Below are 13,984 nucleotides of genomic sequence, written 5' to 3'. Positions count from 1 at the left end.
AGTAGCTACCAGTTTTTTTGGATATTTTTTATTTATTTTATATTTTTTTATTTATTTAATATTTGATATAATTTTTTTTTTTACATAGATAAGTATACAGGATATAAACAAGATATAAAACAATAGAAATTAAAGTAGCCTTTCCTCACCATAAAGAGACAATGCTCTTGTGTTTAGTTAGTGGTAAATAAATTATTAAGAAACAACACAAGATTTAAACAATATTACTTCTAGATGTAAGTAGTGAACGTATTTTGGACTTATAATAGTTTAAGGTAATTTTTTGATTTAAGGTGAAATTCCTGAATATTTTCGATATTTTTTAAATTCAATGGAAGGTTATTAAAATAAATTATGCCTAGATAAAGATAGGTATTTATTTATATGTCTGGCTTATTTTTATATACTACATTGACAGTTAAATTGCGAATCCCAAGCTTCTTAGCTCACGATGAAAATAGTCGTGTGATTGAGAAATCACTTTGGAAAATTAGACAAATTTCATAACGCCAGACAAATTCTCAAGAATGAAATTCCGTTATTTTAATTGAAAAAAAACTAAGTAGGTATATCAGAATTATTAGACATCCATTACTACCTCATTATCCTCCCTTTTTCGTAAAAAAATAAATAATAATCCCATATAATCCGGTTTCCAACTCAAACGTCCTAACCACTACTCCACGGAGTTCTATGTATTATTAACTTCAATCATCAGTTCATTCTCAGAGTATCGTTTTTTCAGTTGTAATGATCCGAAAGATCACCACGTGTTCCGCGTTAGAACTTTTGTAGGGAAGTTCATATTCGATGTTAGACAGTCATCCATTCCACATGTGTCTTCGGCTTAAAAAAAACGCTTTTTATAACTCGTAAATTTCGTTCAGTAGTCAACTCTCCCCTAAGATGCTTTAAACACTGCGTTTTTTGTCCTTTTTTTATATAAAGTCTGGATTCGATAATAAATTTGAATTTTAGAACACTGATGGTAAAGGCTTTTTAAAAATATTATGAAAAATTAAGAAGGTACTTACTTATAGGGGGTACCTACCTATCTTAGTAGAGACATTTAATTACCTCGTAATATAAATTAGGTGGTGGCTCATGATGAAAATAATAATTGGATATTTGTGTAAATATCACCGTGAGCGTTGTGCAATTTATTTTAAGTTCCTAGGCTCTATCTAATTTTATTATTTACAAAAATATACAGAAAAAATTGTGTTGCGCTAACTCCTTCTTTAGCCAACATTTCGGACAGCATTGCAGTGTCCATCATCAGGGCAGATGTGTTATTATGTAGATGTGTTAATAACACATCTGCCCTGATGATGGACACTGCAATGCTGTCCGAAACGTTGGTTAAAGAAGGAGTTAGCGCAACACGACATAACACCCCAAAAACAAATAACAAAAATACTTTTGGCCGTGAAAATCTTAAATCATATATACAGAAAAAACATACTTACCTGGCAGGTTACTTCAAATAAACACACTTTTATTAGAAATTTGACAGATTTCCTAACAAACTATCAGTAAAATACGAATTTGTTGTGGGGATCTAGGAAAACGTGTTCACAAAAATTCTAATATTTTCGTATTTTGTCAAATTTATTAGGATAAACGCGGCTGCATGAACACGTGTTCCGAAATATTATGAATATGCTAAAAGTTTGTTGCAAAATTAACAATATTTTAATAAATCAGCCATTATCATTTGATTACATTTTGATATTACATTTATTAAACGATTAGTGTCACAAAAGTAGAGATGATATTTGTGATGTACGGTATTAAGTTGGGTATTCAAGCGATAGATGGCACTAGTCATAAAGCTTACTCCAGAGTCCGACAGATGTCGCTAGAGTGTAGCAATTGCCTGTGGGATATTATTGCCAGAAAACAAGCTTCTAGAAACAGAGAATTACCAACCCTCGGGTAATGAACAGTGTAGCTGAATCCAGACTTATTAATTGTTACGTAAATAAACACAATTATAGTAAAATAACCTTTTATTTTATCAAAGAGTTCCCAACACAGAAATCTGCAAGTAAAGCAGAGACATAACAATATTTATTTTTAAAGACTGGAGAATTTAGGATCCTTCAGGACTGGAGAATTTGTATGAAATGTCCTTAAAAAGCTTACAAATTCTTAGCTGTTTACATTTTGTATACATTTAGTTATTTACAATGTCGTACTGTGTATTTGAAAGGTTTTTGACTTCATGGGTTTAACTGTCTAAAAAGGTGAGTTTTAAGTCTAGTTCTGAATTATTTTTATCTTAGTCATTTGGAAGTTCAATCCAGGCTTTAGGTCCTAACACTCCGAAGGCACACTCAACGAACTTAGTATCAGGTGAGCACTTTGGTTCCTTCAACCTTACGATAGCTGAAGACTCTGCTGACCTAAGGGTTGGGCCTACTTAGAAGAATTCCTTTATAAGTTTGTACCAAATTAGTAGTTATCTTGTGTGTCAGTACACTTACTTAGTAGATAGGTAATATTTTGTGAGGAGGTACCTACCTACTTAATAGGGAGGTAGGAACTGACTTAGTTCCTAATTTTCACGTGTAAGTAGGAACTTATATAGGAATATTTTTGTGTAGGTACATTTTTAAAATCGTGTTATCCATGCATCTTCGGTTAGAGAAATAACCTTTAAAAGTCAGTAAATAAATTGGGCGTGGAGTAATTATAAAACAATTAGCGGTCGTCACTCGGCCGGTGGCGCCAATACACTGTTCCCAATTCAAATAGGTGGACCGGCCCGTTGGGCGTTTGGAACGTTGTTCATAATTTGAATTTTAGAACGTTTTTTCAAAAGGGCGGCGAAAGGAAGAAAAAACGCAGTTTTCAGTTAATATACAACGTAGCGAAGTGAAACTTTACGAGAAGGCAGAGAGAATAAAATTTTAATTTAATGGATGGAGTCGGAGACACCCGAGACAAATGGCATGATGATTCGATGTATGAATGTGAATGAAGCAAAAGTGCGTGCAAAAATAGACCTGGGTAACAGTTTCATCCTTTTATGCATACTCCTGGGGGGAAATAATGCTACCTACCCAGCTGCTTATATTTAAATAAGAACTAATTTTCTTTTGCACTTAATCGGATCCGATACAGACCGATATTTTTAAAATGAGAATAACGCATAAGTCACAGGCGAGAGAAGGAGATTGAGGAGAGGAAGGTTGGAATGTATTTGGATTTTCAGATCTGATCACCAAATACGGCTAATTTCAAGCAAAATGTTAATTCTAAATAATAATAATAATTTTATAATAAAGGTCTATCTATCTGAATGATTGTAACTCTGGTTCAATGAACTCTGATTTGTTTTGAATTTGGTCATTTTCAAAATTGGAACTGATTGTATCAAAAATTCAGACAAGTAGGTATTTATATACCTCTAACGTAATAATAATAAGAATTTCCCAATTGGAACCGATGTCTGAAAAACTGTTTAAGAATTTCATTCCAAGTGCGCTTTACTATAATTGCGACCTTTCACCACGGTGATACTGAAAGTATCTTCGATTCTAAAGTCAGTCTAAACGAAACGCTGAATAGGTCAGCATTCCATTTTTAAACCGCTATTAAAGAATTTGGATTTAGAATTCAAACCTTTTGCACCTCGTCTCAATTACCGCCCCAATTACATTTCCAGATTAAAAAAAAAATTCGAACGTTCTGTTTCAAATCCGAATATGAGCGTTTTTTAATTCCGAATTCAAATTTGAAATGGTCCCTTTGTGTCTGGTCGCTTCTATCTTCTTCTACCATCTTACATCGCCGGATCTCGGAGATATTCTCTTTGGTGGAGTTTGGTCCCAACAGGAAGTGCGCTTGTCGCCATTTTGTTTCGTCGGCCTTTTTTTAACGTTCCAGATTTAAATATCGTTCTGTTCCACGTTTAAATTGAGCGGGAAGTTTGACAGCCGTTAACTTTGTGGGAGGGAGTGGGACGTTTTGTTTTCATTTTAACACAAAAAGGAATTATTTACATAATAATTAATGAATCAAAGATATTAAATGGCCAGCAAAATTAAATAATAAATACAAAATTGTTAGATACCTAAGTGTATATTTCCTTTATTAAAAAACAATTAAATATGCCTTTTTAAAAATAGAAAACGAAGAAGTCATTGATTGACGAATCGCAAATAGGTAGGTAACTACTCTTAGTATCCTTTCTGTGAAAGACCACCATTTAGAATCGAAACGCTGCTTGAAATGACTTTAGCCATGTTTGATGACCAGATCTGAATAGCCAGGTAGGTACTTCCCAACCTTCCTCTTTATCATCTTCTTCTTTTGCAATCTCTTTTTATCCTCAAAACATACCCCAATTGGGGATGCCACGGACTAATTGGACACTTGAAGTGAAATAATATTGCGCTATAAAAATGTATTTTATTATTGTTTATTACCACCACCAGTTGGAAGCAGTTGGTACTCTTGTGCAGTATTCACATTAATTTTTTATTATTATTATTCTGTTTCTTTTCCTATTGGAAGTTGGCCATCATCGCGGCAATCATCGGGTACACTATCTCATAATAATTAATTACCAAAAAATTATAAAACTAGATTCCACTTTGAATCGAATTGCAAAATTCCTATAGGTACACTGTACAGACAAATGTAGATATTTGTTCATACTGGTAGAATCGAAAGATTCAAAAAGTTTTAGTTCTAGTTGGGAACACCCGCCCGCAGTCCCCTCTTACCCCATAATTGCCCTAAGACACCTGTCTGTGCAGCGATGTTTACCAATTCCATAATTTAGACACGCTCTTCAATTCAAAAATGTTATTTTTTTTAATTCTTCAGCTTCCTAATAATAACGAAATTATTAATTAAATCTTTTTTTATCCATTGGGTACACCACAAAATGATTTACCTGTAAGTGCCAACTTACCTAATGTTTTTTTTAATCATTATAATATTGAAACATAATTCCTAAAACAATGATATTATTTGTTCTTTGGTTTCCACAAAATGTACACTGCCATCTATTATCGAATGGAGTAAGCTTAAAGATCCCGAAGGAACATCTCATACAGAATATAAGTTATTTTTACCATCAAAACTAACAACGCCGATAGTAACATAAAAATGCGATATGTGACGCATTACTTCGATTCTAAGTACCGACTAATTAATCAAAATTGGAGTTTCAATTTAATATGCGACACGTCTTATCAGAGCCTGGGACTGTCACCCTAATCTCAATCCCACGGTCCCGAATTTATTGCTATTATTTTAATTATGTTATTGTTTCGATTAAATACGATATCAGACATTAGAGAGTCAGATTCGATGTTTGAAGTAGCCTCGTGTGGGGAGAGACAGGCGAAATGGACCCGAGATAAATTGTAAAATTTTAACAAATATTTAAATTTAATTTTAGTGTTTGGTTTATAACATTTTTTTTTATTTTCCTTCCTCCGTTATCAATTTTAACTGTGTAGGAAGTTACCTGCCGAACTAAGTATTGTAGTTACAAGTCATTTGACTAAATTTTTTTTAAATTTTAGCTAACCTTATTTGAGGGGATATTATGTATAAATAATGACAACATCAAAATATATTGATGAAGTATTACTAGGCATACGCAACTAATGTAAAATTTATTAATTTTACGAATTGATTATTACCACACATCTACTTAATATTATCAATGCTAACAAATAATGTAAGATAGAGTTACTTACTTTTTTTTTGAGCTATTCAATATCTATCATTTACGATTTTGAAACAAATTTCCATTGCAATTTTAAAAAAAGTAAATTCGATAAAATAAACGTGGTTTTAGGAGAAAATTCATATATTCATTATAATTAGCATTATTCAATTACTAATATTGAATATTTCTAATTTACTAACAAAATTTTAAAATTATTCGAAATCCGGTTAAAAAGGGGGTAGCAATTTACTAAGAGTTTGTCGGCAAACGGCCTGCAATCCCGTTTTTAACAGAATAACATATAATGTGAAGAGTTTTATTTTAATAAATTAGTAATACTTATTTCGTGTAATCTTCAACACCGCGTCTCCCCTTTTATCATACATTAATATACAAACGACTCGTCTGATATCTGAAACCTTTCAATATTATTATTTGTCGTGCTCTGTGATAATAATCATAAACAATAATTAATTTCATTTAAAGAAATACGAAATGATAATGATAGATCATTCGCAGTACTGAATTATAAATTGCTCAAGTATTAATGTGGGAACCAAACCATTGATTCAACTGTCATTCTATTTTCTTTATCTCAATTGTTTATTAGTTGAATTGGTTAAAAGATTAAATTCATACCAATCTATGTAGGTACCTACTGAATACATTGCAAGTAAGTAAATAATGTATTGAAAATAAGCATTTTTAATAATTTGCTGATTTGGTCATTTTTAATATCGAAACCTGTCTAAATATTTATTGCAAAAGGAATGACATTGAAATTGAATTTATTTATTTATTATTGACTGGTCTGATAATGCGATTATTTTTAATGTCAGCGTTTTATGTCAATTTCCGCATTGCTTAATGTTTTTTTATTGAAAGAAAATACTGCTTAATTTGCTTATAATTAAATACACTGCTCAATGTATTCACAATAATTACACTAACCAATGTATAAATATTTTATTAAATTTAGAACTTTGTGGTGAACCTTATCAGATAGATCATTTATATATTTTTTATTCTTTATTTAATACACTTGTTTCTAAAACAACAATTGAGCCTTTTCAATATTTCAGGAGAAGCGTTATAACCGAAGCAAGTTCGGTTATATTGTACTTACTCTTTAATACACTATACACAAATAGGTATATGGGTATGTTGTTTTGTTGTTTTTTACACGATTTTTTCACAGTTTTAATCAGGCACATTATGAAAATTGCTAACTCTTAAAATCCCGTTGTAATGTATATTCAACCATCTAAGAATGGAATAAAATGTGTTATTATTATTGATCCATCTAATATCGCATTACTGCATTTTGATAAACATTAATACTACGTCTTATCACTGTAATGTGAATACGCGTGTGAGAAATTGCAAATGGAAATGTGAAAAAGGTAATTCGAATAAATTATGATTAATTCCTCCACTGAATACTAAATGCCTAGTTCATATGAACCAAGTTATTAATTTACAATAATAGGTTATATAATGTTGGTTTGTTTTTAATAGAGATGTGATACGAGATGTTTCTTATTGTGTGTTTTAATAGATTATCACGAATAGTAAGATGATAGGCAGATAATGTTAATGATTCTTGGAAGAAAAAAAACTAGAATTGAATGCCTCAATCGTTCATCAGGCATAAGTTTGATTACAATGTATCACATTCAAATCCTTTAAACATAAGACGAAAATATTTCTCTTATTACACGGAGAGAACTTACTGATAAAATATATTGCTAATTTAGTAAGAATCTCTTCAAATTATTGATAATCCTGTTAAAAGGGCATGGCATGGTCTTAACGAATTAATTAATTAGTTTCCTGATAAACCTTTGGAAAAATACCAATGTATTGTCACGATGTCGGAACACGTGTTCATAAAAATCTTTAAATTTTCGCATTTCGTCAATATTAAGACAGTCCAGTTTTTAAAAGGATTACCAATCATTTGAATATATTCTTAATAAATCAGCAATACTCATTTTTCTTAGTGTAGACGACAGAACAGAAAATTTCAAATACTAAGTATGTAAGAACAAAACTAAAATATTTATTTTAGTTCTTACTAATTATTGGCCATTTGCTATAAAATTTCAAAAACAATTATATAAGAACAAAACTAAAATATTTATTTTTGTTCTTACTAATTATTGGCTATTAGCTATAAAATTTAAAAACATATAAAAACAAAATTAAAATATTTTTTACCTAGTAAAAATAAATTTGGTGCATTTTTGATTAAAAATTTTACTATATCAAGAATTTTATAGCAAATGGCCAATAATTAGATACTGGCAATGATTTTCAACTCTCAAGGATTTTGTGTCATTCAAATAATTAAACCACTTCCTGCATATAAGTAGGTACCTTTAAAAACGGATGTGCGTTAGATAAAAAATGTTGCATTTTACTATTTTTATAAACATTTGACATTTAAACGAGAAAACAATAATTGCCAGTTGTTATTATTTGAAGATTATGAAGTACAAAAATATGTTCGTAATGACTTTTTTTAATGTCGTAATTTTTTTTTGATAGGATGTATCAGATAAAATCACACCAAGAACAGTGATAAATGAACGATCGGAATTATAAATTAAACAAACAATTCGCAATAAGATTTTAAAGAATGCCGTCGCAATATTGAGCATGTCATCAAATCATATTTTTAGCGAACTCTTGCATTGAGATGTAGGTTTTTTTCCAATACCATACAAGCGTAAATATTTCTAATACCTAAATAGATATGTACCTACTTATTTAGTTTTAGCTAATAATAATTTCAATTTTTTGTAAATTTTTTAAAAATATTGTACACGCAATAAAATAAATAAATGGTCGGGTATTTTAATATATTTTTTAATCAAGTGTTAAAATATATATGCAAGTAAGGTACCTAACAACTTCCTAAGGTATATATCATTACTTTAGTAACACGGAAGTTATCTATTTCATTAGGTAAAAAGTGTACCTTGACTTCATTATTTTAAACTGACCAAAATTTTATTTTCCTATTATTTTGAAATAATGACACAAAATACTATGAAATTACTATTTTGATATCCGGTAAATAACTTTGATAATAGTTGGTAGGTATTTTTTTTAACCCATTTTGTATTTTTATTAATTAAAATAGTATATAGTAAGTATAATTAATGATATCCAATATTAATATCAGTACCTATTATAAATAATGTAGTATTAAGTATAAAGGTCATCACGTATTCAAAACACTTGACTCGATTTTATTTTAAGAACTACAAAATAAATTTGCAAAAACAGTTATTGAAACTAACTAACTATAATAGTCTGAAACTAACTAAACTAACTTAAAACTTTAATAAAACTAAAGATATAAAGCAATATATGTTTGTAAACATAACTTTAATTAGGAATATTAAAAAAAACTAACATACTAAATTCAATCCAACAATAGACTATTTTATCACAAAAAATAAATGATAAATTTATGCACGTTGTTTTGAACTAAAAAATCTCGTTAAAAAATTGACAGGAATTTAATAGGTGATACAATTTTGATTGAAAACGGCATAAAAAATTAGAAAAAATATATTACCTGTAACTTGACATCAAAAAAATAACTGTTAAATTTATTATACAAAGATTAAAAAAATCTGATTATTTTTGTGGATTTCAAATGAATAACTTTCGATAAGCATACTTCTAATTAATTTAAAATAAGAACGAAAAAAAAACGAAAATCTAACCAACTAAAAAAACTTAAAAATTGTTAAGTAAGGGACAAATAAAATCCTTTCTACACTACACGTCGTAAAATGTCCTAAAAGCACCCTTATTTCGAGTTGTTTGTTTATTGAAAACGCTGCCATAAAATAAGTTAAAGACACCCCATCAATGCACAGGGGATGTAAAAAAATTGACCCTTTAACATGGAAATCACACATATGGTATGCATCCCCTATTTTTTCAGTTTTGCTTCATTTTAGATTTTACGCGTTCCTAGAAAATCTGCATACTTAACCCATTTTTTTAAATATTAAATCTTAGTGATCTGGTAATCGTCATAATAATGACATATGAATTGACTTTGATAATGATAAATTGGAATTTAAAAAAAAAATTTCTCCGATTGATTTTGCAATTTTTTTGTTTATTGAAACATTGGAAGCTGTAATACTATTGATAATTCAGCAGCTTATGTATAAGATTTTTTATTCGAACATGAGTATATTTAATTATAAATGTTTGAGATTGGTTTGTCAATGAAAAAATGTAAATAAACTGTACCCATCTCTCATTTCCTCCAGTTTCCTGAACTATGGAAACACGGTAGAAAATTTTTTATATTTGTAAGTTTTTTTTTTAAATTTTGGACAAAGTTGATAAACAGGTTTTTAAAATATGTATCTGCTCTAGTTACTATGCACTATATGTGAATCTTATAAGAAAGTTGATAAAACTAACCTGGCACAACTTTACCGTTTCAGGCAGTTAGTAAACTCTCCCTTCTTGAAGAGGGGACGTTTTAACCCACGAAACGTCTTTTGAAAACAAATAGCTTTCTAAACCACACAAAACACTGAAAGTCGTTGAAGTAAAGAATCTTTTGCACTTTTTAGATAATTATCGAAAAAAACAAAATATCAAACACAATTTGCAATTTCATCAAATTCAAATGTCACTCGCAAATAAAGACGGAAAAACACTGTTTGGATTTTTGTAATGTTGATCGTGTTGCTTTGGAACGGTTCACTCACGGTGGGATTAAAAAAAATAAACACAAAATTGAAAAAAAAAAAATAGTGCAACTTTTCGTTGCGATGATTGGGACAGTCTCGATTGACAAAAGTCGGATGTCTTGACACAATGTACGTTGGTTGCACTCGATGAAATAAAACAATGATTATAATTAGCAATTAGCACTCGTGTCGGATTTGTCCAGTCTTATGGAAATGTATATGTCACCGTCACCAGAGGGCAAAGGATGGTGGATGACCTCGCGATCGCACAGTATCACGGAAGAGATATTGTGTTATGTTGTTGTGTTATGCTGTTAAGGGATGACGCTGGGAACTCACGGCAGCGGTGCTCGCGATGCGGCGGCTACCCCGCGACTGATTCCCGAGCCGAGTTACCCCCTCTTTCCACCCCAAAAAGGACAATCCTCGCGAGATACGGGAGGCCCCGCCCCCCGGACCGTACACTAGCGCCGCGCCTCGAAAACGCCCGCAACTAGCCCGCCTCTCGCGTCCTCTTCCCTCTCGAGGGGCTGTCCCTCTCCGCCGCGTGTGTCCCTTTTTTTCAAGGTGGACCGCTCCGTCTCTTTTGTATTCCACTTTTAAAAACGGTGGGTCTTGCTCGCGCGGGCGTCTCTCGTCAGTAGCGCCGTCTCCCTCGGCTGGCACGGGTGGGAGGTGGGGGCCAGGCCAATCGGGTGATTTTATTCGAGACACCAGATGAGATATTAGTACGGAGGAAGTATTGCCGATAGGTACATGCGCTATCTGCTGCCGATGTGTGAGAGACCATATCTACTGCGGGGAGCATCCCGAATCATCTCCCATCCCACCCACCCCAACCACCCCGTCCTGCCAACTTTCAGCACGTCCTGAGGAGCTTGGCTACGGCAGAACGGATGTATTGGCGACATAGGAATGGAAATTAAACTCACGCTGGAGTTTTTCACGGAACTCTTGCGTGGAAAGGTGTCGCGCAGACCTCGATTCGTCTTCACGTCTTTAGGCTGTAGGTTGTAGCACAGTTCATTTTGTTATCTAGGTACCTACCTAACTTTATTTGGTGAATTTCTGGCAATAATGTGTTTGTCTATCATAACGCAGCCCAAAGGTATTTGGACATTTTAAAATAAAACATTATGAAACTGATTAAAAATTATATCTTATTTAGATAACACATACCTACCCAGTACATATCTATACAGACACAATATCTAAATAAAGGTTAAAAATGACGACAGATTAAATGGATAGAAAAAATTGTCCTTTAAGGTGAAAGTATTTGCATCCCTTAATGGTACCTTAAACATTTGGGTCAACGACCCATACACAAAAACAAATACCTTTAAATTTAATTTACTCTTATGCGTCAATAAATACATAATTTTGCGCGATGCTATCGGAATAAAGTTTGTGAAATGATAATAAATCATAATTAAATGCAAAACAAAACAAAACTTCAATAATTTTTAAAAATGTCTTTAGCTATATTTATTGACCAGAACAGATTATCCAGGTAATACTAAGTTCTCAACATTTCTCTAACCACATTTCACTTTCCCAATCATTCACCATCAAAACATCTCCACATGGAGTACCATAGTTCCACTGGCTCTTGCCAGTTGAGATCCTTATCTTATATCACATAAAATAAATCTGGTAATATTCCTACCTATTGCAAAACACACCTCAATATATATATTTTTTAACAATCAAGAATACAAAAAGTAACAAACCATGGTAAATTATGCTTAAAAAATACGTCATAAAATGTATTTATCGAAGTAATATTTTCCATTCAAACTGTTTGATTTTCCTCAGAACTTAGAGCCATACAAAATATAATTCCAAGCGGTTAGTAAGTTTTCCCCCCGCTAGATGGCAGTGCTGGTCGCTTTTCCTGATTTTCACCGAAGGAAATTCGGTGAAAATTATTCGTAGTCCACAGATAGTATATGTTGGAATCTTTTAATATCTAATATAATTTAGTGTTGCAGAAAATTACATAGTTCAGTGCCGATAATAATACGATACACAATTTTTAATCGAGCATAATCTATTTTTACCTACGTATTAGTGGGTAAGTACCTTACTGTAAATTCTTACCTTGGATCTGTGCTTATGTGTATATCGCTGTTTGTTTCCTTTTTTGTTTTTTCTTATCTGTTCTACTTAACCACCCTTGTTTTATTTTTATACTGTTTTGTATGATAAATTTATAATTTGAGAAATAATAATAAAATTGTACTTATTAACTCCTACATATGTAGGTACCTATCGTAAGTTCCTCTCATCCTACAGTGAGTTTTGTAACTATTGGGATTGCTCTAGCAAGAAATAAAAATAATAAAAAATAAAATAAAAAAACAAATTTAATTTGCTTACGAAAAATAGGTACCTACTATAATTAATTTTCAGTATAATTTTATTTTACGTTTTACATGACCTACCTCACTAGGTGTATAAGTGCACATGCCTTAATAATATATAACGAATAAATGCGAAAATATTAGGATTTTTGTGAACATGTGTTCCAAAGTTCCAACATAATGGTAAATGATAATAAATTCGTATTTTACTAAAAGTTTATCAGGAAACCTTTTAATTAATTCGTTAAGGGCCTGCAATATCGTTTTTAACCTGATTACCAATAATTTGAAGAGATTCTTAATAAATTAGCAATACTTATTTAAGTTTTATATTTTCGTAACGTCTTCGATTTTCTTGTTTTATTTTCTCTTATTATAATTATATAATTATAATAATAATTTCTTATACACATTATTAACATACATTATTCCAAAATAGTTCGATTTTTTTTTTAAATTACGATACTATCGTGTGCAAAAATAACTTACTGTTAATTTATTAAAAAGATATAGTCAAATTATTTGTAGTTAAACACAAGACTGCAAGCCGTTATGATATGATATTTGGAAAAGAGCACGTGTTCTCGATATATTCTGAATGGCTAATATTTTATCGGGAAATCTTTTTTAACTGGATCATTTTTCTCAGTGTACCTACATTCAAACGTGTCACTTTCAAAAATTATTTGCCTGTACCTTCCTAACTTCCATAATTAATTTTAGGATTTGATGAAAGTGTATAGGTAATATTATTTAAATTGATATTTCATTAATAAGAAAACAGGTATTACCAACCTATAAATTAATCAAAAATTAAATATTCTATGAGAACTTTAGCAGTTCTAGAGTTCATACACTTGAATTAAAATTTCAAAGTTAATCAATACATTTAATAAATACCAAGGGTAAGTTTCAGTATTTGAATTCTTCCTAATACAAAACTGGTTTCGTATTCTTAATTTGAAATTTGAATTTCACCCCTAATTATTCAAAGAACCAGTTTTCAACAGTTTGGGTCATCTGATAAATTAAAAATACAAATTGGGTCCCCCCCAAACATGAACTGCTAATAAATCGATACAAACATCTTATGATAATTAAAATTAATATACACAAGGAGGAACCTAGTTCCTACCCAGTTTTTTTAATGTAAATTAAAAGTAGGTAGGTAAGTACATATTGTAAAGGTA

At 31.0% G+C, this 13,984-nt stretch overlaps 1 protein-coding gene across 4 annotated transcripts in view; it reads right to left on the bottom strand.

Moving 5' to 3' along the window:
• LOC149413188 (homeobox protein cut-like) overlaps window positions 1–10,788 on the bottom strand; it is a 212,117-nt gene extending 201,329 nt beyond the window's left edge. For all 4 annotated transcript variants that reach the window (XM_089645380.1, XM_089645382.1, XM_089645379.1 and 1 more), the window contains exon 1: window positions 10,154–10,788. The gene's annotated coding sequence lies outside the window, so the exon portion shown is untranslated. The remainder of the gene's footprint in view (window positions 1–10,153) is intronic.
• Window positions 10,789–13,984: the final 3,196 nt, after the last annotated feature.

Source organism: Hesperophylax consimilis, chromosome 22 (genome assembly GCF_061612785.1).
Source record: "Hesperophylax consimilis isolate HC1 chromosome 22, BYU_Hcon_1.0, whole genome shotgun sequence".
Taxonomy (NCBI): domain Eukaryota; kingdom Metazoa; phylum Arthropoda; class Insecta; order Trichoptera; family Limnephilidae; genus Hesperophylax; species Hesperophylax consimilis.
The sequence above is the reverse complement of the archived record's forward strand: the minus strand, read 5'-3'. Positions and strand labels throughout refer to the sequence as shown.